Raw genomic sequence first — 24,538 nt, 5'->3', positions numbered from 1 at the left:
TGGTCATAAGTTCAATTGACCTTACGTTCGTTAACCTTATGGTACCACACCATCACATTGATGCATTGTCATCGAGCCTTGATACGTGTGCAAAGTTTCAATCAAACTAATGGCCATTCGAGGTGGTAATAAGGCCAATTGACCTTATGGCCGTTGACCTTATGTCACCACACCATCACATTGATGCATTGTCATCGAGCCTTGATACGTGTGCAAAGTTTCAATCAAACTTATGGCCATTCAAATTGATAATATGGCCAATTGACCATATGGCCGTTGACCTTATGTTACCACACCATCGCACTAATGCACTGTCATCGGTCCTTAATACGTATGAAAAGTATCAAATTAATCAGACTTCTAGAAACCGGTGAAAATTAAACTCAAAGATTCCGTTACATACAGGCCAAGCTAATAAAAGCGTGTTAAAAAGGAATGCGTTTTTCGCATTATGTGCAAGGTTTCCAATCTATGGCCATTTGGGGTGGTCATAAGTTCAATTGATCTTATGTCCGTTAACCTTATGTCACCTCACCATCACATTATTGCATTGTCAGTGAGCCTTGATACGTGCGCAAAGTTTCAATCAAACTTATGGCCATTCAAAGTGGTAATAAGGCCAATTGACCTTATGGCCGTTGATCTTATGTCACCACACCATCACATTAATGCATTGTCATCGAGCTTTGATACGTGTGCAAAGTTTCAATCAAACGTATGGGCATTCAAAGTGGTAATAAGGCCAATTGACCTTATGGCCATTGACCTTATGTCACCACACCATCACATTAATGCATTGTCATCGAGCTTTGATACGTGTGCAAAGTTTCAATCAAACTTATGGCCATTCAAAGTGGTAATAAGGCCAATTGACCTTATGGCCGTTGACCTTATGTCACCACACCATAGCATTAATGCATTGTCATCGGTCCTTGATACGTATGCAAAGTTTCAAATTAATCAAACTTCTAGAAACCGGTGAAAATTAAGCTCAAAGATTCCGTTACATACAGGCCAAGCTAATAAAAGCGTGTTAAAAAGGGCTCCAATATGCTCTTTCGTAGATGTGCTATGCATCCACTTCTATCATTAATAAAGGAATGCGTTTTTCGCATTATGTGCAAGGTTTCAAATCTATTGCCATTTGGGGTGGTCATAAGTTCAATTGATCTTATGTCCGTTAACCTTATATCACCCCACCATCACATTATTGCATTGTCATCGAGCCTTGATACGTGTGCAAAGTTTCAATCAAACTTATGGCCATTCAAAGTGGTAATAAGGCCAATTGACCTTATGGCTGTTTGTTTAATGGTGTGTTCAGTTTATACTTATATTTAAGAATTCATGAGCTTAACACCGACTTATAATAATCGAAATTCAATTATTATGCTTTTTAAGAGAAACTGAAAAGAATGAAACATTTATTGGCATATTGCTATGGAACCATGTCGAAAACCGCCAACGTAATCATCATCAGGCAATTTTGTAATATTGTCAAAGGTTTCACCGGGCTTCGAACCGTGAATCACATGGTGAAACTGCAGTAGCCTTTAAAAACTAGGCCATCCTGCTGGTAGTTGTTTTCATGCTTAATTCAGTTTTTCTCATTTCTATACTAACAACACAATTGAGACATTTTGTCTCTATATTAATTTGTGTGCCATGTAGATTTGTTTTTTTAAAGTTCTTATTCGTTGCGAATGAGAAGCTTTGTAAACTCAGGCTCAGTTGTACATATTTTTTTTTTTTTTTTTTTTTTTTTTTTTTTTTTTTTTTTTTGCGGGGAGGCTGAAAAATGCCTAATGCACCATAATTGCTGCCGTCGCAGCAACCGTGTGTCCGTAGACTAAAAAACAGCCCCGTTCTGGAACCGTCGCCCACCCCGGCACCACTTTCGCATTACTTCAGGGTGGCGTTCCATATTTCTCATTTTTTAAGAGCCTACTGTTGTCCCTGCGTCCAGGTTCCCGCTATTTGCTCTGAGTGTCCATTTAATCACCACTGCTTCGCATGCGCATTTCTCTGCGCTCCCTCTCAGCATCCATCAGGCGTGTCATTACTATAAATGCCATTTTGCTCACTGCAGTCCAGCATTCTTTCCTGCTGCACATATGTGAAACTAAATTTCTCGTGGTAGGTTCCTCCCCAAAGACTCCATGCAAGGTGAGTCTTTCTTCGTGGAAACGGGGGCAGTAGAACATGACGTGTTCTGGGTTTTCTAACTCTGTGGTACACATTGGGCAATGAGGATCTTCCTCTATCCTACGCTTCCATAAATACTCTTTGAAACCGCCATGTCCACTCATTATTTGCGTGAGATGGTAGTTCAGTTCGCCGTGCTTCCGCTCATTCCATTGAGCTACGTTCCAAACTAGTGTGAAAGTCCAACGCCCTTTACTCGAGGCCTCCCACCGTTCTTGCCACTTAGCTATTGTTTGTGTCCTTGCTCTTTTCTTGTCTTCTTCAGATGGTCGCTCGATATTAGTGTTATACAGATCGGCCATTTCGCTTGCCAGTAAGTCCACTGGGATTTTCCGGGTTAGAGCCAGGATCGCGTCGTCGGACACCGTCCGATAAGCACTTGCTATTCTTAAAGAAGCAAGTCGGTACGCTGCTAATATATATTTTTGATGGGTCTGTTTAGATCCATACCACACTGGTGCTGCGTATAGTATTATTGAGCTGGTTACTGTGGACAATAGCTGACGTATAGCTTCGCGCGGACCACCAATGTTAGGCATTATTCGCATAAGTGATCCATTAACTTTGGTAATTTTCTCCCCCACCGCTCTGAAGTGCTCTTTGAAAGTTAACTTAGAGTCAATGTGCACTCCTAAGTATTTTAAGGAATCCTTTGAGGTGATTTGATGATCCCCGACAGTTAAGACTAACTCGTTCGCCGACCGTTTGGAGCTTACTAATACCACTTCCGTCTTTTGGCTAGCCAACTCCAGTCCTGTATTGGTCAGCCATTCCTTTATTCTTGCTACGGCGTCATTACATAATGCTTGAAGCAGGTCCAGTTTCTTGGCCACTACTACCACTGCAATATCATCAGCATATCCCACAATTTGCGTGTTTTCTGGTAGATCAATCTTTAGCACCCCGTCATACATTACATTCCAAAGCGTTGGACCGAGAACAGATCCCTGTGGGACGCCTCCTGTGATTTTGTACTCTTTAGCTCCTTGATCCGTGTCAAAAAGAAGTACTCTGTCTTTAAGATAGCTACCTATAATTCTGCGTAAGTAAGCTGGAGTGCCGAAGCTTTGCAGCGCTGCCATTATCTGCATCCAGTTCGCAGTGTTAAAAGCATTCTTGATGTCCAACATAATCAGTGCACAGAACTTCCTTTTATTTTGGCCTCCAGAGATAGCTTCTCTAGCTATATTGACGACTGTTTGTATTGCATCTACGGTGGACATATTTATGTATGTTTGTTTAATGGTGTGTTCAGTTTATACTTATATTTAAGAATTCATGAGCTTAACACGGACTTGTAATAATCGAATTTCAATTATTATGCTTTTTAAGAGAAACTGAAAAGAATGAAACATTTATTGGCATATTGCTATGGAACCATTTCGAAAACCGGCAACGTAATCATCATCAGGCAATTTTGTAATGTTGTCAAAGGTTTCACCGGGCTTCGAACCGTGAATCACATGGTGAAACTGCAGTAGCCTTTAAAAACTAGGCCATCCTGCTGGTAGTTGTTTTCATGCTTAATTCAGTTTTTCTCATTTCTATACTAACAACACAATTGAGACATTTTGTCTCTATATTAATTTGTGTGCCATGTAGATTTGTTTTTTTAAAGTTCTTCTTCGTTGCGAATGAGAAGCTTTGTAAACTCAGGCTCAGTTGTACATATTTATGTATGTTTGTTTAATGGTGTGTTCAGTTTATTCTTATGGCCGTTGACCTTATGTCAACACACCATCATATTCATGTATTGTCATCGAGCCTTTATATGTGTGCAAAGTTTCAATCAAACTTATGGCCATTCAAAGTGGTAATAAGGCCGATTGACCTTATGAGCGTTGACCTTATGTCACCACACCATCACATTAATGCATTGTCATCGGTCCTTGATACGTATGCAAAGTTTCAAATTAACCAGACTTCTAGAAGCCGGTGAAAATTAAGCTCAAAGATTCCGCTACATACAGAACAAGCTAATAAAAGCGTGCTAAATAAGGGATCCAGTATGCTCTTTGGTAGATGTGCCATGCATCCACTTCTATCATTAATAAAGGAATGCGTTTTTTGCATTATGTGCAAAGCTTCAAATCTATGGCCATTTGGGGTGGTCATGAGTTCAATAGACCTTATGTCCGTTAACCTTATGTCAACCCACCATAACATTATTGCATTGTCATCGAGCCTTGATACGTGTGCAAAGTTTCAATCAAACTTATGGCCATTCAAAGTGGATACATAGATACATAGATAGATACAGGCTAAGCTAATAAAAGCGTGTAAAAAAGGGCTCCAGTATGCTCTTTCGTAGATGTGCCATGCATCCGCTTCTATCATTAATAAAGGAATGCGTTTTTCGCATTATGTGCAAGGTTTCAAATCTATGGCCATTTGGGGTGGTCATAAGTTCAATTGACATTATGTCCGTTAACCTTATGTCACCCCACCATCACATTATTGCATTGTCATCGAGCCTTGATACGTGTGCAAAGTTTCAATCAAACTGATGGCCATTCGAAGTGGTAATAAGGCCAATTCACCTTATGGCCGTTGACCTTATGTCACCACAACATCACATTGATGCATTGTCGTCGAGCGTTTATACGTGTGCAAAGTTTCAATCAAACTTATGGCAATTCAAAGTGGTAATATGGCCAATTGACCTTATGTCACCACACCATCGCATTAATTCATTTTCATCGGTCCTTGATACGTATGCAAAGTTTCAAATTAATCAGACTTCTAGAAACCGGTGAAAGTTAAGCTCAAAGATTCCATTACATACAGGTCAAGCTAATAAAAGCGTGTTAAAAACGGCTCCAGTATGCTCTTTCGTAGATGTGCCATGCATCCACTTCTATCATTAATAAAGGAATGCGTTTTTCGCATTATGTGCAAGGTTTCAAATCTATGGCCAATTGGGGTGGTCATAAGTTCAATTGACATTATGTCCGTTAACCTTATGTCACCCCACCATCACATTATTGCACTGTCATCGAGCCTTGATACGTGTGCAAAGTTTCAATCAAACTAATGGCCATTCGAGGTGGTAATAAGGCCAATTGACCTTATGGCCGTTGACCTTATGTCACCAGACCATCACATTAGCGCATTGTCATCCAGCCTTGATACGTGTGCAAAGTTTCAATCAAACTAATGGACATTCAAAGTGGTAATAAGGCCAATTGACCTTATGGATGTTGACCTTATGTCACCACACCATCATATTGATGCATTGTCATCAAGCGTTGATACGTGTGCAAAGTTTCAATCAAACTTATTGCCATTCAAGGGCACAATAGACCAATGGTCGCAGTGCGATCCTCAATTAATTATCTATCTATTATGGCCATTCAAAGTGGTAATAAGGCCAACTGACCTTATGGCCGTTGACCTTATGTCACCATACCATCACACTAATGCATTGTCATCGAGCCTTGATAAGTGTGCAAAGTTTCAATCAAGCTTATGGCCATTCAAGGTGGTAATATGGCCAATTGACCTTATGGCCGTTGACCATATGTCACCACACCATCGCGTTAATGCATTGTCATCGGTCCTTGATACATATGCAAAGTTTCAAATTAATCAGGCTTCTAGAAACCGGTGAAAATTAAGCTCAAAGTTTCCGTTACATACAGGCCAAGCTAATAAAAGCGTGTTAAAAAGAACTTATGTTATGTTGATTTGCACATCACTGTATATGCAATATTTTAAAAAGAAATAAAATGTCTTTATGACATATATGTATACATTAGGCCGGGTCGATTTGTGGGGAGGCAAAAAAATCGCCCATTACTCTGTGAAAATCATATTCTAGGGATCAAAATAAGAAACTTTGCCGAAGGAACCATACCTCTAAAACAAATTCTGATGTCCCCCCCTTTGGGTCGTAGGGGAAAATTTTGAAAAATCCCACTTTGAAATGCCTATGTTTTTTCTTTTTGGAGTTTATTTTTCTCTTTAGAAATTTATTTAGTCAGAACATATGTAAATGAAAAAATGAATTTAACTTAGAAATAGAAAAGAAATTAAAAAAAATTATTAGAAATTAGCGTTTTTACAACCCAGTTTTAAAACCAAGGCATCACTGTGATGCATTTGCATGTCGTAAACATAGTTGTGTGGGTTTTTTATTCAACCGTTTTAAAAAATGAAGGTATCACTGTGATACAATTGCAGATCGTAAAATTGCTTGTGTTGTTTTTTTAGCCACAACAAAACACAGCAGGTAGAATTTAAATTGCCCCTACCCAAAAGTTCGACCCAAAGGGGGGGACCTCAGAATTCGTTTTAGAGGTATGGTTCCTTCGGCAAAGTTTATTATTTTGATCCCTAGAATACGATTTTCACAGAGCAATGAGCGATTTTTAAATCGACCCGGCCTAGTATACATATAAATAAGTTATAAAACCATCAATATATATACCAATGCATTTGGTTTATGGACATTGTCCAAGTGCAATCAAATTTATTAATATTAATCACTCACTTTTTCGTCACCAGTATTTGTATATTACCCAAGAAATATATTTGTATTTTCACCCAAAATTTTTCCGTTTATCCTTCTGTACACTGGTAATTCTTTAAAAGTTGTCACAGTTCGTATGAAGCATTCAAATAAGTGTTGTTGTATTTACTGGCAGACACTCAGCCAGCATTTTTTGAAAATTTTGATCAAAAAATGTTTAAATATCATACCCCGAGATGATTAAAAATGTTCAAATTTAAAAGAAACTTCTGTTCGAAAATTAACGTATCGTCGGGAGAAAAATGTACCATAAATGTGATTATCTTTTAATAATCATTTATGATTCCTATTTCGAAAAGCTTTTTATTCATATTTGATATCATTGTAAAATTGAGCTTTAATAGTTTTAGAGTAATATTTGACTGCTTTTCACAGTCATTTTCTGATCATATTCGTGAATATATTTCAATCGTTTTGGTTGAGATTTTTGAATCATTTTTGAATGCCACTATAATGCAATTATTCTTCATATCTCATTCAAAATAGGATACTACATAATAATCGTATTTCATCAGGGGAAGAAAGCATGCGAAAGTGAGCTATTCGAACCACAGCTAACTCGCAAACAAAATTGACCGATATACACCTGCGACTACAACATCCAACATCAGAATTATCGTCTGCATCTTAAAATACGGATACGATACGGGATGTTGAAGCCGTATCCAGGTATGTCAAGATAGTTTCACTTACCTGGGGTTCAAATAGCTCACAACCTTTGTATTGTCCAATCATTATGTATTTTCTGGGAAGCCCAAGATGGAGAAATGGTTGGGGGAATCTTCGGTCACATTTATTTACATCTTGAAGAATATCTTTTGTAAAAATAATAAGATTTTTATATATTTTTTCTTAGCTTCATGATTGAAAAAATATGTAAAAACAAGTAAGGAAGGCTAAGTTCGGGTGTAACCGAACATTACATAGTCAGTTGAGAGCTATGGAGACAAAATAAGGGAAAATCACCATGTAGGAAAATGAACCTCGGGTAACCCTGGAATGTGTTTGTATGGCATGCGTATCAAATGAAAGGTATTAAAGAGTATATTAAGAGGGAGTGGGCCATAGTTTTATAGGTGGACACCTTTTCGAGATATCGCCATAAACGTGGACCAGGGCTGATTCTAGAATTTGTTTGTACGATATGGGTATCAAATGAAAGGTGTTAATAAGTATTTTAAAAGGGAGTGGGCCTTAGTTCTATAGGTGGACGCATTTTCGGGATATCGTTATAACGGTGGACCAGGGGTGACTCTGGAATTTATTTGTACGATATGGGTATCAAACGAAAGGTGTTAATGAGTGTTTTAAAAGGGAGTGGGCCTTAGTTCTATGGGTTGACGCCTTTTCGAGATATTGCCAGGGGTGACTCTAGAATTTGTTTGTACGATATGGGTATCAAATGAAAGGTGTTAATGAGTATTTTAAAAGGGAGTGGGCCTTAGTTCTATAGGTAAACGCCTTTTCGGGATATCGTTATAAAGGTGGACCAGGGGTGATTCTAGAATTAGTTTGTACGATATGGGTACCAAATAAAAGGTGTTAATGAGTATTTTAAAAGGGAGTGGGCCTTAGTTCTATGGGTGGACGCCTTTTCGAGATATTGCCATAAAGGTGGGCCAGGGGTGAGTCTAGAATTAATTTGTACGATATGGGTATCAAATGAAAGGTTTTAATGAGTATTTTAAAAGTGGGTGCGCCTTAGTTCTATGGGTGGACGCCTTTTCGAGATATCGCCATAAAGGTGAACCAGGGATGACTCTAGAATGCGTTTGTACAATGTGGGTATCAAACGAAAGATGTTAATGAGTATTTTAAAAGGGAGTGGGCCTTAGTTCTATAGGTGGACGCCTTTTCGAGATATCGCCATAAAGGTGGACAGGGGTGGCTCTATAATGTGTTTGTACAATATGGGTGTCAAATTAAAGGTATTAATAAGAATTTTAAAAGGGAGTGGTGGTAGTTGTATATGTGAAGGCGTTTACGAGATATCGAACAAAATGTGGACCAGGGTGACCCAGAACATCATCTGTCGGGTACCGCTAATTTATTTATATATGTAATACCACGAACAGTAATCCTTCCATGATTCCAAGGGCTTTTGATTTCGCCCTGCAGAACTTTTTCATTTTCTTTTACTTAATATGGTAGGTGTCACACCTATTTTACAAAGTTTTTTTCTAAAGTTATATTTTGCGTCAATAAACCAATCCAATTACCATGTTTCAACCCTTTTTTCGTATTTGGTATATAATTATGGCACTCTTTCCATTTTTCGTAATTTTCGATATCGAAAAAGTGGGCCTGGTCATAGTCAGATTTCGGCCATTTTTTATGCCAATAGAAAGTGAGTTCAGAGAATTATGTGAACTGAGTTTAGTAAAGATATATCGATTTTTGCTCAAGTTATCGTGTTAATGGCCGAGCGGAAGGACAGACGGTCGACTGTGTATAAAAACTGGGCGTGGATTCAACCGATTTCGCCCTTATTCACAGAAAACAGTTATCGTCCTAGAATCTAAGCCGCTACCAAATTTCACAAGTATTCGTAAATTTTTGTTCGACTTATGGCATAAAATGTATCCTAGACAAATCAAATGAAAAAGGGCGGAGCCACGCCCATTTTGAAATTTTCTTTTATTTTTGTATTTTGTTGCACCATATCATTACTGGAGTTGAATGTTGACATAATTTACTTATATACTGTAAAGATATTAAATTTTTTGTAAAAATTTCACTAAAAAAAAAAAAATTTTTAAAAGTGGGCGTGGTCGCTCTCCGATTTTGCTAATTTTTGTTAAGCATACATATAGTAATAGGAGTAACGTTCCTGCCAAATTTCATCATGATATCTTCAACGACTGCCAACTTACAGCTTGCAAAACTTCTAAATTACCTTCTTCTAAAAGTTGCCGGTGCCACGCCCATTGTCCAAAATTTTACTTATTTTCTATTCTGTGTCATAAGTTCAACGCACCTACGAAGTTTCATCGCTTTATCCCTCTTTGGTAATGACATATCGCAATTTTTCGATTTTACGAAATTTTCGATATCGAAAAAGTGGGCGTGGTTATAGTCCGATATCGTTCATTTTTTTCAGAGATGAGCGCCCAGGAATCTACATACCAAATTTCGTCAAGATATCTCAAAATTTACTCAAGTTATCGTGTTAACGGGCAGACGGACGGACGGACGGACGGACATGGCTTAATCAAATTTTTTTTCGATACTGATGATTTTGATATATGGAAGTCTATATCTATCTCGATTCCTTTATACCTGTACAACCAACCGTTATCCAATCAAAGTAAATATACTCTGTGAGCTCTGCTCAACTGAGTATAAAAAAACCCTTAGCAATAAGTGATGCTGATGGTGATGGCGTAAGTTGTAAGACAATATTTATTTGAAACTGCAAACAGAGCTGAACATTTTTTCTTGTTTTTTTTTATTTGATTCTGATGATAGGTTATCTAATTTTGACACCTAGTTATTTACGCGACTTCTATGTTGTCTTCATTTAGCTTGATTATGTGCGATTTTGGTGTATCGGTTTTACTGTTCGTCAATCTTGTATATATTGGCAGAGATCGCCAATTATAGTTATCCAGTTAAGGCAGATAGGTTTTGGTTTTATTTAATATATTTTTTTACACAAACTAGAACGTATGATTTCCAACATGAAAAATGGAATAATTCTCGAACCAGAACATTTTTGGAAAACACAAAAATCAAAACTGAAAATTAAATATTTTTTTACATTTACAATAACAAAATTTTTAAGTAATAAATATTAAAGTAGAATAAATATAACTTAGTATAAACAATAAACAATTGAATATAAGAACCCTACAATGATGGCACAACGCCGAAACCGGTTTGTCTCAAAACCAAATTTGACAAGGGATGAAGGAAAATCGTTCCAATGTACATCATTTATCCACCCTGTCGGAAAATCAACAAAACAAGATAAGTCAGTTAAACTTCTTTAGATACTGCTGATACTTCTCGTAAAAGAACAGATTCTTGGTCTGACTAAACTTTTTGTAGTATTTGGTTCGCAAATTCTTCAATTTTTTTTGATCCCTTAGTAAACCAAGGTAATTTATATGGTTTCATCTTACAGACTGGAACATGCCTTAAACATAGGTCAAAAAGCGTTGATCTAAATATTATATAAATATATTTAGTCCCGAAATAACCGCGTTTGCTTTAGAGCATGGAAGCTTTAGAAGTTTACGAAGTCGCTCCGAAATGAAGGATGCTTCCGCAGCTGAGTCAACCAATGCCCGAACGACATATGTTGACCCCAAGTGATAAATGTGAACCATTGCGGTTCCGAGAAGAGCTGAGGATAAGCTTGGCTATTTCAAGGTTTCTTCATCTGGAGGTGAATTTCTATTGGATGGTGTGGACTGTAGATTTGTGTAGAATGCTTGTGAAGAAGTTGCTACGGTGGAGTCTTTGGAAGGTTGATTGTTAGAAGGTACTCTTTGCAGAAGAGTATGGTGTCTACTTTTGCACTTGGAACACGAGTATGAACTTTTACAGTCCTTTAATGAGTGGCCTTCTCCCAGGCAAATGAGGCATCAATTATGCATTTTAACAAAGTCGTATAGGATGTTGTTGCTTAGAACATAATATACAACTTGATGAGGTGACTTTAGTTGCGAGTGCCACCTTCTTTGGATTTGCTGGATTATGTGACTGTGAAGAAATTTTTTGTTGTTGTATCGATTCCAAAGTCCTATATCGCATGGTGAGGAAGGAATCCATTTGACTCCACTTCGGTAAAGTCGTTTTGTCTACTAAGGATTGTTCTCAGTGCGAAACTGTGGTTTCTGGGAGATGGTTAGAACATATGAAAATAAGGATAGGATCCCAATTTTCGATGTCGACTTCGTGCATTTTCATCGCGGACAAGCATCCATTAATGTTCCGCTGTAGCTCTTTCAAAGCTGAAGCGCTTTCAGTCCAAATGAATGGAAGCGAGAAAAGCACCTTCAAGTGGCTATTAATAAAGAACCGCTTATTCTCATACTCATTGGTTTGTGGGGCTTTGCTGACGACTTCATTTGCTTCGCCACTTGTCTTTTTAAGAAGATGAAACAGTTTTTCAGCGTCACTGTGTCGCCCGTTATTTATATAAATCGCGGTAAAACGATTCCGAAAGGATGGCCACGACACATAGTCCCCACAAAAATGTCTGTGTCACATGGCGGTAAGCGTAAACTATTCGAGGAGTTGGCTACTTGGGCAGTGGTCTGGGAAGGTGCCTGGGCAAGTATGACGGCTGATTTCTGAATGTATTCACTAATGCGTGTTAAACATATAATCCTTAACCCTAGTGAGATAACGTCCTTCGAAAAAGACTGATTTTTGTAAGGACAAGTCCAAGACAATTCAATCTTAATTTTTAATATATTAAAAAAACAATACTTTTCTTTAAAAAACATTTAAGACAAGTGAATATATATCAAATAAATGATTAAAAAAAAATGTAATTTTTTTTATATCTTTAGGGTCCTTGAACTTAAACACGTCTCTCAGACGTACGTTTTCTTTCTAGGGTAAAAAAATAACGTTATCTATCTAGGGTTAAAGGTGGCAGATGGTGTGGCCTGTACAGCTTCTAACTTGTCCTGAACAGTCAGCAAGTATAAACATTTTTCGTAAGCTTCCTTTGTTTTAGACCAAATGTCGAATAGTTCTGCTTTTAAAATATAAGATGTAAAATTATATCCATTTATACACGCTCCTATATGAACGCACCTAGTAATATTCTTGATAAACTTAGTTGGCGATAAGCTGTATTATTGCCAAAAAAATGTTTAATTGTTATACAAATTTAAAAATGCCAAGATTAAGTGAAAAATCAAAACTAAAACATCTTTACTAAGACATTTTTGTAAATGACTTGCTGATGTCGGAGATTTCTGACGGAAAGGAAGGCAAGGTTGCATTCCTTTGAGTTTACCGCGTTTACACCATGAAATGTGAGCATAAATTTATACAAAATGTGTAAATGATTTTACATACAAAATTCGTTCGTTTACGCACTAGATAAATTTATACGTTTACACACTTTATAAGGTATTTATAAGGTTAAATGAGTCCCCCTAATATCTAGGGAAACCATTAAATGTTCTTTTAACTTCAACTCATTGTATTCTGCGTTGAATCCGAAAACCTGATCTGAGCATCTGGTAAAATAGTTCAAAGCCATCTTTGTACTTCGTGTAGCATTATGCGTCATACCCTATCTAATACACTTGCGGTATTACGCATCATGAACTTCTATGCCAAATACATTTTAGTAATAATCATATTACAATATTATACAGCATAAATTATTTAACTAACCCAGCGGTTAGCTAACATCAATGGAATGCCGAATATGAAACCCTTGTCCGTTCACAGCTAATAAATTCTGCTTATTATTTACATACAACCAATAATGGGAATTAACCAAATACTCACAATGATCTGCTGACTTTGCAAGCATGCATACAAACCTACATGTATGAATAGCATTAACCAAATTACTCGCATTGATCTGCTGACGTTGCAAGCAGGCATGCAAATCTACATGTAGGCAAGCGCATACAAATCTACGTGTATGCAAGCAGGCATACAAATCTACATGTATGCAAGCAGGCATACAAATCTACATGTATACAAAGCATGTATACAAACCTACATGACCCCAGCGGGTTAGGGGATCAGAATATACCCGCGGTAGGTATGCCTGTCGTAAGAGGCGACTAAAATACCAGATTAAAAGGGCTGTGTAGCGCAACCTTTTAGGTTGCCAGCGCAATATATAGCTTCTCCAAACCCAATTGTCAACCTCACCTATCCGCGGCGAATCCTGTTTCACTAACAGACGAGGCTCTGGCGACCCCAAGCTCCTCATGGAACATGGGGGTAGGGAGGGAGGGAATGGCCTGAAGGTTTAATGTGGCCATATAAATCGTTCCCGAGATGGTCGGGCTAGCACCTTAATGGTGCTATGGTACCGGAGCGTACCGGATTTGTATCCGGCAAAGGACCATCACATCGATAACACTCCCCAAAGCCTTTGGGGAGCAACCTTATCGCTACAACAACAACAACAACAACAAACCTACATGTATGCATACCCCATTATCAATATACATATTTTTAGTTTATTAGTATTAAGATAATTATGAATGTATAGGTTAAGTAAATAACTATGAAACGGAAAGAATTTATTTAATAAAAAGAATTAATGTTTGACTACCAAACCTTTCACATCTTTTATTCCAAATCAAACATTTCATGGCGATCCTGCCAGCTTGGTCAATAATTAGTAAAACTGCTGAAGACCTTGCTGGAGGAAAATCCTGGATATAAAATAAGCAGGATTCGCCTTCAAACATTTCATGGCGATCCTGCCAGCCTGATCTTTGGTTAGCTGAAAAATTTGCTATTAAGCAAAATTAGTTAGATCTTGCTGGAGGAAGAATCCTGCCAGTTCAGATCAAAAATTGGCACAACTGCTAAAAAGGATCTGACTGCCCAGGATTCTGACCATTTGTAAAACAAGTAAAAAGTTTTTATTTAAAGAAAGGAAAAAGGAGAAAAAAGGACATTTAAACAAAGCAGCCTTTAATGTCATTATGGCAGCACTCAAAAATCTAATATTGCAGTACAATTAAACTCTTGGATGTAAACAAAAGGTACTACTATATGGATTAAGATATTATCAAGAAAAGCCGTTTTTCGGCAAGGATTTGGCAAACTAAGTTGAAAAATATTTGGTGGTAACACAACGGGATCGAAGGACACCTTTCAATTGGCACAAGTTAACAACAAAACGAAACCAGAAATATTTCATGGCGAGATCGGAGGCATAACATTCGAGGCAATTAATATAAGTATATAAAAATTTTAGAAACAAATTGGGCGGCCTTTACGGACGCTAAACCATTAGCAAAAACGAGAGTTTTTGCTTAGGAATTTTTTTTTTTAAAATAGGACTTGTAAAAAAAAAAATAAATAATGTAAAATTTAAACTAAAACAAAAGTATGTACGAACAATTTCTTTTGAACTTGAAAAAAAAAAATTGATCTAATTTGTTAAAATTTGAAGTAAAATGTTTATGGAAAAAAGAAGTAGGAGGAAAATTAAAAATTTCTTATTCGAAAAAAAGGCTAAAATGCTAAAAATCTAAAATTAATCTAAATAGTCAATCAACTTCAGACAGTTCACCTATCCTCTAAAGAAAGCCCATAGAACATTTTAATAAGCTCTAAAAATTAACCATAACTACTAAAATGCAAAGAAACTCCTCAGATCTTCCTCTCTATTGGTGGGACGAAAATACCCGACACACTAGGGACTTACAAAAAGAGTTAGTAGGATTAAAGAAATTGTGGAAGATAATAGGTATGGAAAGGGAACCCACAATTGAGGATATTATAAACCCCACTACCAGGGAAAAGGAAACTATGCGTATGATTAGGAGAGTGTTCCCCGAAAATTCCAAATGTTAAGTGGCATCAAAAACAAAAAAAAAAAAAAACAAGTAAGGAAGGCTAAGTTCGGGTGTAACCGAACATTACATACTCAGTTGAGAGCTATGGAGACAAAAAAAGGGAAAATCACCATGTAGGAAAATGAACCTCGGGTAACCCTGGAATGTGTTTGTATGACATGCGTATCAAATGAAAGGTATTAAAGAGTATTTTAAGAGGGAGCGGGTCATAGTTTTATAGGTGGACACCTTTTCGAGATATCGCCATAAAGGTGGACCAGGGCTGATTCTAGAATTTGTTTGTACGATATGGGTATCAAATGAAAGGTGTTAATGAGTATTTTAAAAGGGAGTGGGGCTTAGTTCTATAGGTGGACGCATTTTCGGGATATCGTTATAAAGGTGGACCAGGGGTGACTCTAGAATTAATTTGTACGATATGGGTATCAAACGAAAGGTGTTAATGAGTATTTTAAAAGTGGGTGCGCCTTAGTTCTATGGGTGGACGCCTTTTCGAGATATCGCCATAAAGGTGGACCAGGGATGACTCTAGAATGCGTTTGTACAATATGGGTATCAAACGAAAGATGTTAATGAGTATTTTAAAAGGGAGTGGGCCTTAGTTCTATGGGTGGAAGCCTTTTCGAGATATCGCCATAAAGGTGGACCGGGGATGACTCTAGAATGCGTTTGTACAATATGGGTATCAAACGAAAGATGTTAATGAGTAGTTTAAAAGGGAGTGGGCCTTAGTTCTATAGGTGAACGCCTTTTCGGGATATCGTTATAAAGGTGGACCAGGGGTGACTCTAGAATTAGTTTGTACGATATGGGTACCAAATAAAAGGTGTTAATGAGTATTTTAAAAGGGAGTGGGCCTTAGTTCTATAGGTGAACGCCTTTTCGGGATATCGTTATAAAGGTGGACCAGGGGTGACTTTAGAATTTTTTACGATATGGGTATCAAATGAAAGGTGTTAACGAGTATTTTAAAAGGGAGTGGGCCTTAATTCTATAGGTGGATGCCTTTTCGGGATATCGTTATAAAGGTGGACCAGGGTTGACTCTAGAATGCGTTTGTACATTATGGGTATCAAACGAAAGATGTTAATGAGTATTTTAAAAGGGAGTGGGCCTTAGTTCTATAGGTGAACGCCTTTTCGGGATATCGTTATAAAGGTGGACCAGGGGTGACTCTAGAATTAGTTTGTACGATATGGGTACCAAATAAAAGGTGTTAATGAGTATTTTAAAAGGGAGTGGGCCTTAGTTCTATAGGTGAACGCCTTTTCGGGATATCGTTATAAAGGTGGACCAGGGGTGACTCTAGAATTAGTTTGTACGATATGGGTACCAAATAAAAGGTGTTAATGAGTATTTTAAAAGGGAGTGGGCCTTAGTTCTATGGGTTGACGCCTTTTCGAGATATTGCCATAAAGGTGGACCAGGGGTGACTCTAGAATTTGTTTGTACGATATGGGTATCAAATGAAAGGTGTTAATGAGTATTTTAAAAGGGAGTGGGCCTTAGTTCTATAGGTGAACGCCTTTTCGGAATATCGTTATAAAGGTGGACCAGGGGTGACTTTAGAATTTTTTACGATATGGGTATCAAATGAAAGGTGTTAACGAGTATTTTAAAAGGGAGTGGGCCTTAATTCTATAGGTGGATGCCTTTTCGGGATATCGTTATAAACTTGGACCAGGGTTGACTCTAGAATGCGTTTGTACATTATGGGTATCAAACGAAAGGTGATAATGAGTATTTTAAAAGGGAGTGGGCCTTAGTTCTATAGGTGGACGCCTTTTCAATATATCGCCATAAAGGTGGACCAGGGGTGGCTCTATAATGTGTTTGTACAATATGGGTGTCAAATTAAAGGTATTAATAAGAATTTTAAAAGGGACTGGTGGTAGTTGTATATGTGAAGGCGTTTTCGAGATATCGACCAAAATGTGGAACAGGGTGACCCAGAACATCATCTGTCGGATACCGCTAATTTATTTATATATGTAATACCACGAACAGTATTCCTGCCATGATTCCAAGGGCTTTTGATTTCGCCCTGCAGAACTTTTTCATTTTCTTTTACTTAATATGGTAGGTGTCACACCTATTTTACAAAGTTTTTTTCTAAAGTTATATTTTGCGTCAATAAACCAATCCAATTACCATATTTTAACCCTTTTTTCGTATTTGGTATAGAATTATGGCACTTTTTCCATTTTTCGTAATTTTCGATATCGAAAAAGTGGGCGTGGTCATAGTCAGATTTCGGCCATTTTTTATGCCAATAGAAAGTGAGCTCAGATAATTATGTGAACTGAGTTTAGTAAAGATATATCGATTTTTGCTCAAGTTATCGTGTTAATGGCCGAGCGGAAGGACAAACGGTCGACTGTGTATAAAAACTGCGCGTGGCTTCAACCGATTTCGCCCTTATTCACAGAAAACAGTTATCGTCCTAGAATCTAAGCCGCTACAAAATTTCACAAGTATTCGTAAATTTTTGTTCGACTTATGGCATTAGATGTATCCTAGACAAATCAAATGAAAAAGGGCGGAGCCACGCCCATTTTGAAATTTTCTTTTATTTTTGTATTTTGTTGCACCATATCATTACTGGAGTTGAATGTTGACATAATTTACTTATATACTGTAAAGATATTAAATTTTTTGTAAAAATTTCACTTTAAAAACAATTTTTTTTTAAAGTGGGCGTGGTCGTTCTCCGATTTTGCTAATTTTTGTTAAGCATATATATAGTAATAGGAGTAACGTTCCTGCCAAATTTCATCATGATATCTTCAACGACTGCCAAATTACAGTTTGCAAAACTTCTAAATTACCTTCTTCTAAAAGTTGCCGGTGCCACGGCCATTGTCCAAAATTTTACTTATTTTCTATTCTGCGTCATAAGTTCAACGCACCTACCAAGTTTCATCGCTTTATCCCTCTTTGGTAATGACATATCGCAATTTTTCGATTTTTCGAAATTTCCGATATCGAAAAGTGGGCGTGGTTATAGTCCGATATCGTTCATTTTAAATAGCGATCTGAGATGAGCGCCCAGGAATCTACATACCAAATTTCGTCAAGATATCTCAAAATTTACTCAAGTTATCGTGTTAACGGACAGACGGACGGACGGACATGGCTTAATCAAATTTTTTTTCGATACTGATGATTTTGATATATGGAAGTCTATATCTGTCTCGATTCCTTTATACCTGTACAACCAACCGTTATCCAATCAAAGTTAATATACTCTGTGAGCTCTGCTCAACTGAGTATAAAAATATATTAAAAGCCCGTTTAATACGAATAGATAAGAATATTTCCAAATAAAGAATTTGGCAACTCTGGTGATTGTTACAAGCAAATTTTTATTGCTCCTCATACTATATTTAAATTAAATATATGGTGTTATTAAATTAAATTGAATTAAAGTAAACTTATTAAAACAAAAGTGCTTTAAATTAGTTCCAGCGAAGAAGATCTGTTCCGGCAAGAGGTTTTTGGCTGAAATCAAAATCAAAGTAAGTCAAGAAAGAAGGTGCTCATACTATTTGTTTTTGTGTGCAAATCAGCCGGCTTGACATAACAGCAACAACCAGCAGTTTTTCATCAGTGTCCGCGACTAGCGCCATCTATGTATTTGTCATCATCACATACTGTTCCTGGTTTGAGTCCTGAATAACAGCCGCAGCGACACCCGTACACGTCTTTCTGAAGCGTTTAATTCATCAAAAAAGGTGTTGCCACCTCTTTGCATTTGTATAGGCTTTAAATCAGCTTAATAATATCCAAACATTTTTGTTAATATGTCATCTGCTGCTGGAAAGCGTCGTGGTGAGGCTATAAATAGTGATGCAGAACTGAAAACCCCGCGTTTAAGTGAAGCCTCGTCCAACATAATACGCACTATTGACTTAAGATTAGTCAAAAACAATGAGTTGTTTGCGAAACAAATTTTGGAGTCCGAAAGCAGGATTATTGAGTTGGTTGCGAAGCAAATTACTGACTCTGAAAACAGAATTATGGAGGTTTTTCAACGCATATTTGATGAGAATTTTGACATTTTAAAACGTGATTTATCCGATTTAAGGGAAAGAGTGACCCGCTTAGAGACTTTTTCAGAAAAAATCGGGGCTATTGAAGCAGAAATATCCATTTTAAAATCAAGTTTATCAAAGTACGAAAATCACGCAGCTGCTTGTGAAGTCCGAGTACACGGGATTCCTCGTGTAGACTCTGAAAACCTGCAAAACATACATAACCATCTTCAATAATCCGGATAGGGACTGTTCCTTTCGTGTTGAGCCGAACACTTGCGATGATCACCAGGAGCTTGACAAATCTCATCAATAAATATTTTTTATATATTTTCTATCTAGCCGTAGTCATTTCTTCTTTTTGTTCATACTTTACCCCCATATTTTATTCGTTAAGTATATACTACATTTTGTTTGAGTTGTATAGCAGTGTAAATTTAATGTTTCTTTTTTTAAGTCCGTTTAATGACTATGTCCTCTTCTAATGTTATGAGTTCCAAAGACTCTACTTATACTATGTTGCGTGTCCTTGGCAAGAAAGCAAGCGGGCTTAATATAACTCATATAAATGCTCAAAGTTTATTTAAAAAGATTGACGAATTTAGATACCTTTTTGAAGATTCGGCAATCGACGTTCTTTGTGTTTCTGAGACGTGGTTTACCTCACGCCATAGTAACAGTTTGGTGAAAGTAAATGGTTACAAACTTTACAGAGCTGATCGCTATGGTCATGGTGGTGGTGTGGCGATTTATGTAAAGGAAAGCTTGTCCTGTAAATTAAGTTGTGTTTCTAGTGAAGGTGATCCTGTTGAATATGTATTTGTTGAAATAGTTTATAATCATGATAAGCTTCTTATTGGATGTGTATACCGACCCAATCGGCAGGTGAATTTTATGGATTTCACCGAATTCGTTCAATCACTACTAGGCAACTACAGTAATATCATAATTGCCGGTGATTTCAACAGCAATTTTCTTGAGGATAACAGTTTAAAACTAAGTATGGAATCTCTTGGACTATATCCGACAAACACCTCTTCTCCTACTCACTTCACTCGTACTAATAGCACTCTCCTTGATTTATTCTTTGTCAGTGACCTCCAAAAACCCTCCACTATAACCAATTGTCTGCTTCAAGTTTCTCAAAGCATGATTTAATTTTCATGATTTACGATTTCCAGTCAACCAAAAACCTGTGTGCGTGACTTATCGTGATTTTAATCGAATTGATTATGAGTCGCTTACTGCTGCACCGGAGTTGGTGGAGTGGAGTCTCATCCGGAGTTTCACATCTGTTGAAGATAAAACAAACTTTCTGCAGGACAAAATCAACTGGCTTTCCAACTATTATGTCCCTATAAAAACTAAGGTAGTCAATCGGTGCAGTAGGACTTGGTTTAATGCTAACATTAAACATTTAATCAATGTGCGTAATAAAGCATACTCGCGGTGGAAAAGGTACCGTACTGCAGATACGTATAACCAATTTAAATCGGCTCGAATTACTGCTGCCAAAGCAATTAAAAGAGCGAAAAGTTTATTTTATGATGAAAAGTTTAGCCAGGCCATGAACTCGCGGCAAACCTGGAATACCATAAGGGTGATTGGCGTGGGAAAACCCAAAGAAAGCCTACCTGTTCACTCTGACTTAAATGAAATTAACATTAATTTTGCTAGTTTGCCTGTATCAAACCCTCGTGTTAGTCTTGACAACTACTGTGAACGTGTAAATGTTGGTGCCAGTACTCTTGAATTTATGTGTGTTGATGACTGTGATACTGTGCAAGCCATACTCTCCGTGAAGTCAAACGCTACTGGCTTTGATGGAACCAGTGCGAAGTTTCTCAAAATTATATTGCCAAAGATTCTGTCACATGTGACCCATCTAGTTAACTCCATACTAACGACCTGTGTATTCCCCAGGTGCTGGAAAGTTGCTAAAATCATTCCTGTACATAAGAAAAATAACGAGTACAGGCCCATTGCTATCCTACCATTTTTGTCTAAAGTTGTGTAGCGTATCCTTCATAAGCAAATAATGTCATATGTGCATGATAACAGACTTCTAACAGACCGTCAGTCCGGTTTCAGACCGAAGCGAAGTAGCATTTCGGCTCTGTTGGATGTTATAGAAAGCATTAGGCTGGAAATTGATGGTAATAATCTTGCTTTTCTAACACTACTCGATCATTCCAAGGCGTTTGACTCAGTTGATCGTGAGCTTCTATGTCGCAAGCCACAAAATCTTTTTAATTTCTCTTCTCGTGCCACTGCTTTGATTAGGTCCTACCTCGTGTAGAGATCTCAGGCTGTGTATGTTGGTGGCAATAGGTCTAATTTTGTACCTGTACTCAGGGGTGTTCCGCAAGGTTCAATCCTGGGCCCTTTGTTGTTTGTGTTGTATGTTAATGACTTTCCGAATGCGCTAAGATATTGTAATGTTCATATTTATGCTGATGATGTTCAACTATATGTGTGCTGTCCTCTTGATCGTGTTGGCATGTGTATTAATGATATTAACTCTGAATTGACGAATGTAAGTGCATGGGCATCTGCAAATGGTTTATCAATTAATCCTGCCAAATCTAAATGTATTGTCATTCGCAGAAAAGCCTTCGATACACGAAACTTGGACAAGGTAATGCTAGACGGTGCAGTTATTGAATATGTTGACTCAGCGAAAAACCTTGGTTTGGTATTTAATCAAACTCTGATATGGAATAATCATATCATTAGTAGAGTAGGTAAAGTGTATGGAATGCTTCGTACACTATGGCTAACACAGTATTTCACTCCTTTACACATTAGACTTCTTCTTGCAAAAGCGTACTTAATACCTACGCTACTGTATGGCTGTGAGATTTATGCTAATTGCGACTCTGTATGTAAAACTAAGCTTAATGTTGTTTATAACAACATTGCCAGATACGTATTTAGGCTAAAACGACTTGACCATGTGTCTGCGTATTCCGTAAAGTTGTTAAATATTTCTTTTGAAAATGTGTTAAAATTCAGAATAGTGTTGTTCATACATAAGGTTATTCATACGCAGGAACCAAACTATTTATACCAGAGGCTTCAGTTTCTTCAATCGTCAAGGTCGGCACTGCTTATTTACACTAGACACACAACTCTGACATCTGAGCGTCAATTTTTTATCTACGCGGTACGTCTTTGGAACTCACTTCCTGTTAGTTTAATGATTATTACTAATACACTGCATTTACAAATAAAGTGTTTAGTTTTTTACAATGATTGTTAACCACTACAACTCTATTTTAATACCTACTATATTATTGAATGTGAACTTTTACATATTATATTTCATTTTTTCAAAATATTTATACCTCTTTTTTTTCTCCCTTTTGTGTTTCATTTTATAATGTATCCCTATTTCTCATTTTCTTACTTCTCCCCTTTTTATGTTAAGTATTTTTAATTATCAGAATACCTTATTGTATCACACGTGACTGGCACTGTTAAATAATTTTTTCAAAATTGTTGTGTCAGGATGACTATATATGTTAATAAATAAATGTTAAATGTTATTATAAACTACACTAAATAAATTTTTTTTTGGAATATTAAAATTTTTTTTTTAAATATTTTTAATCAACAATATCCACAAAATAAAAAGCCATAAAACAAAATATCTAACTTCTTATTAAAATTAGAGAACTTTCAAGATGTCTTGGTGGACAAAAATAGCCCAAGGCATCATGGTAGACATAGCTGGCTACGAGGTAGGTAAAGAAAGCTCTGAAAGAACAGATAACAAGATAATCAAGTATGGGCCACCAACTAAGGTAAATACAGAAAATACTCCGAACATCCCAGATGTTTGGTTAGCAGTTATGGGTTGTGTATTCATGCTATTGATCATCACAATAACTATATGAAATACAAATTTAGGCAGGTAAAACCCGCCACAACTCGTATCTAAGAGACACCAGTTTTTGCAACCCATTACCTAAACCAAACCCAAAGCTAAGGAAGAGCGATAAACAATTCAAATAAATCTCAAATAATAAACCTAAAAATGTCACAATCGACAGTAAAGGCAACCCTGCCTAAAGCGAACAGCAAATCAAAAATTCGCATAATTCCTTTGATGGCTCCTTACAAAAATAGTCATGAAGCAATATAAAATTCTAGGACAGTGGAAATAGGCAAAAACTAAGAACAAGAAAAATTTTAAAAACCAGCCCATAACAACAAAATGAAAAGAATGAAGAAAAGTCACAAAGAGAACCTATAAAAATATAAGTGAAGCGCTATATAAATTTCCAGCAATAAGACATGTCGCGCTCCTAAAATGGTAGCGTAAGAAATACAAGCAACCTGGTTGTAGATGATAAAATTGATTTAGGACAATTACTTATCAGGCTGTACACACGTTTTACAAATGCCGCCAATCAAGGACTTGAAATTTTTAAGAAAAACACAGTTGTCCTGAGGGAAAAATTGGTGAAAAATAATTGAATATTTACTCGAGTAGGGAAATTTAAAATAATAAAAGTAGGTACCCAAATTCTCTAAGATCAGACAATTGCACAAACCCCAAAAGGTTGTGAAAGTGACAAATCCCGGTATAAAAATAAAACAAATTCTTCAGAAAAGTCATGACGATTCTGTCTTGGTGGCCGCCTCAGAAATCACATGACAAATAAGATCAAAATTATTGCTGGAAAATAGGGAAATTATTAAAAATTTAAAGATACGAAACATTTTTTTTGCACCCCCTGTACCTTCCACTTATCCATTAATAAAACTACCCCGCTCTTCGATCAACAACCCCCTCTATTATATATACAATTTATTACAGATTTACCTAATTATGAAAAAAAATAAGGTCAAGTGAAAAAAAAATTCTTTTTCCTTGAATAAAAATTAAATAAATACGATCATTTATTACCAAGGTCATATTTTTACATATTAGGAAAGTATTCTACTTTAGCCCCAATAGATTAGAAAATATTAATAGCAAATTTTTTATTCTCTAACCCTAGGTAGATAAATAATAAAACTTATATACATAGAAAAATTTCGATAGGAAAATAATTTGCATAAGTTACTAAATAATAGTAGGATAGAAATGGTAGGAATTATAAAAATAATTTAGAAACTAGTAATAAAGCAATAGATAAGGAAATTAAATATACACTTCAAATAGCACAACAGAGAGCTAGAAAATTAGTGAAAGAAGTAAGGAAAAACAAAAAGTCACTTACGACAAAAGTAGCACC

General features: G+C 36.7%; 2 protein-coding genes across 5 annotated transcripts in view; both read left to right on the top strand.

Annotated features, from left to right (window-relative positions):
* The window catches only part of LOC137236957 (protein anoxia up-regulated-like), a 1,647,042-nt gene that overhangs the window by 555,635 nt on the left and 1,066,869 nt on the right, over window positions 1-24,538 (top strand). The window lies entirely within an intron of this gene.
* LOC137236955 (uncharacterized) overlaps window positions 1-24,538 on the top strand; it is a 151,026-nt gene that overhangs the window by 98,526 nt on the left and 27,962 nt on the right. The window contains exon 1 of one of the 2 annotated variants that reach the window (XM_067760041.1): window positions 7,245-7,405. The exons of the other annotated variant lie outside the window; for it this stretch is intronic. The gene's annotated coding sequence lies outside the window, so the exon portion shown is untranslated. Of the gene's footprint in view, window positions 1-7,244; window positions 7,406-24,538 lie in introns of those variants that run through there. 2 annotated transcript variants of the gene reach the window in all.

This window comes from Eurosta solidaginis, chromosome 1, assembly GCF_040869045.1.
Source record: "Eurosta solidaginis isolate ZX-2024a chromosome 1, ASM4086904v1, whole genome shotgun sequence".
Lineage (NCBI taxonomy): Eukaryota > Metazoa > Arthropoda > Insecta > Diptera > Tephritidae > Eurosta > Eurosta solidaginis.
This window is presented reverse-complemented; position numbering and strand designations above follow the sequence as displayed.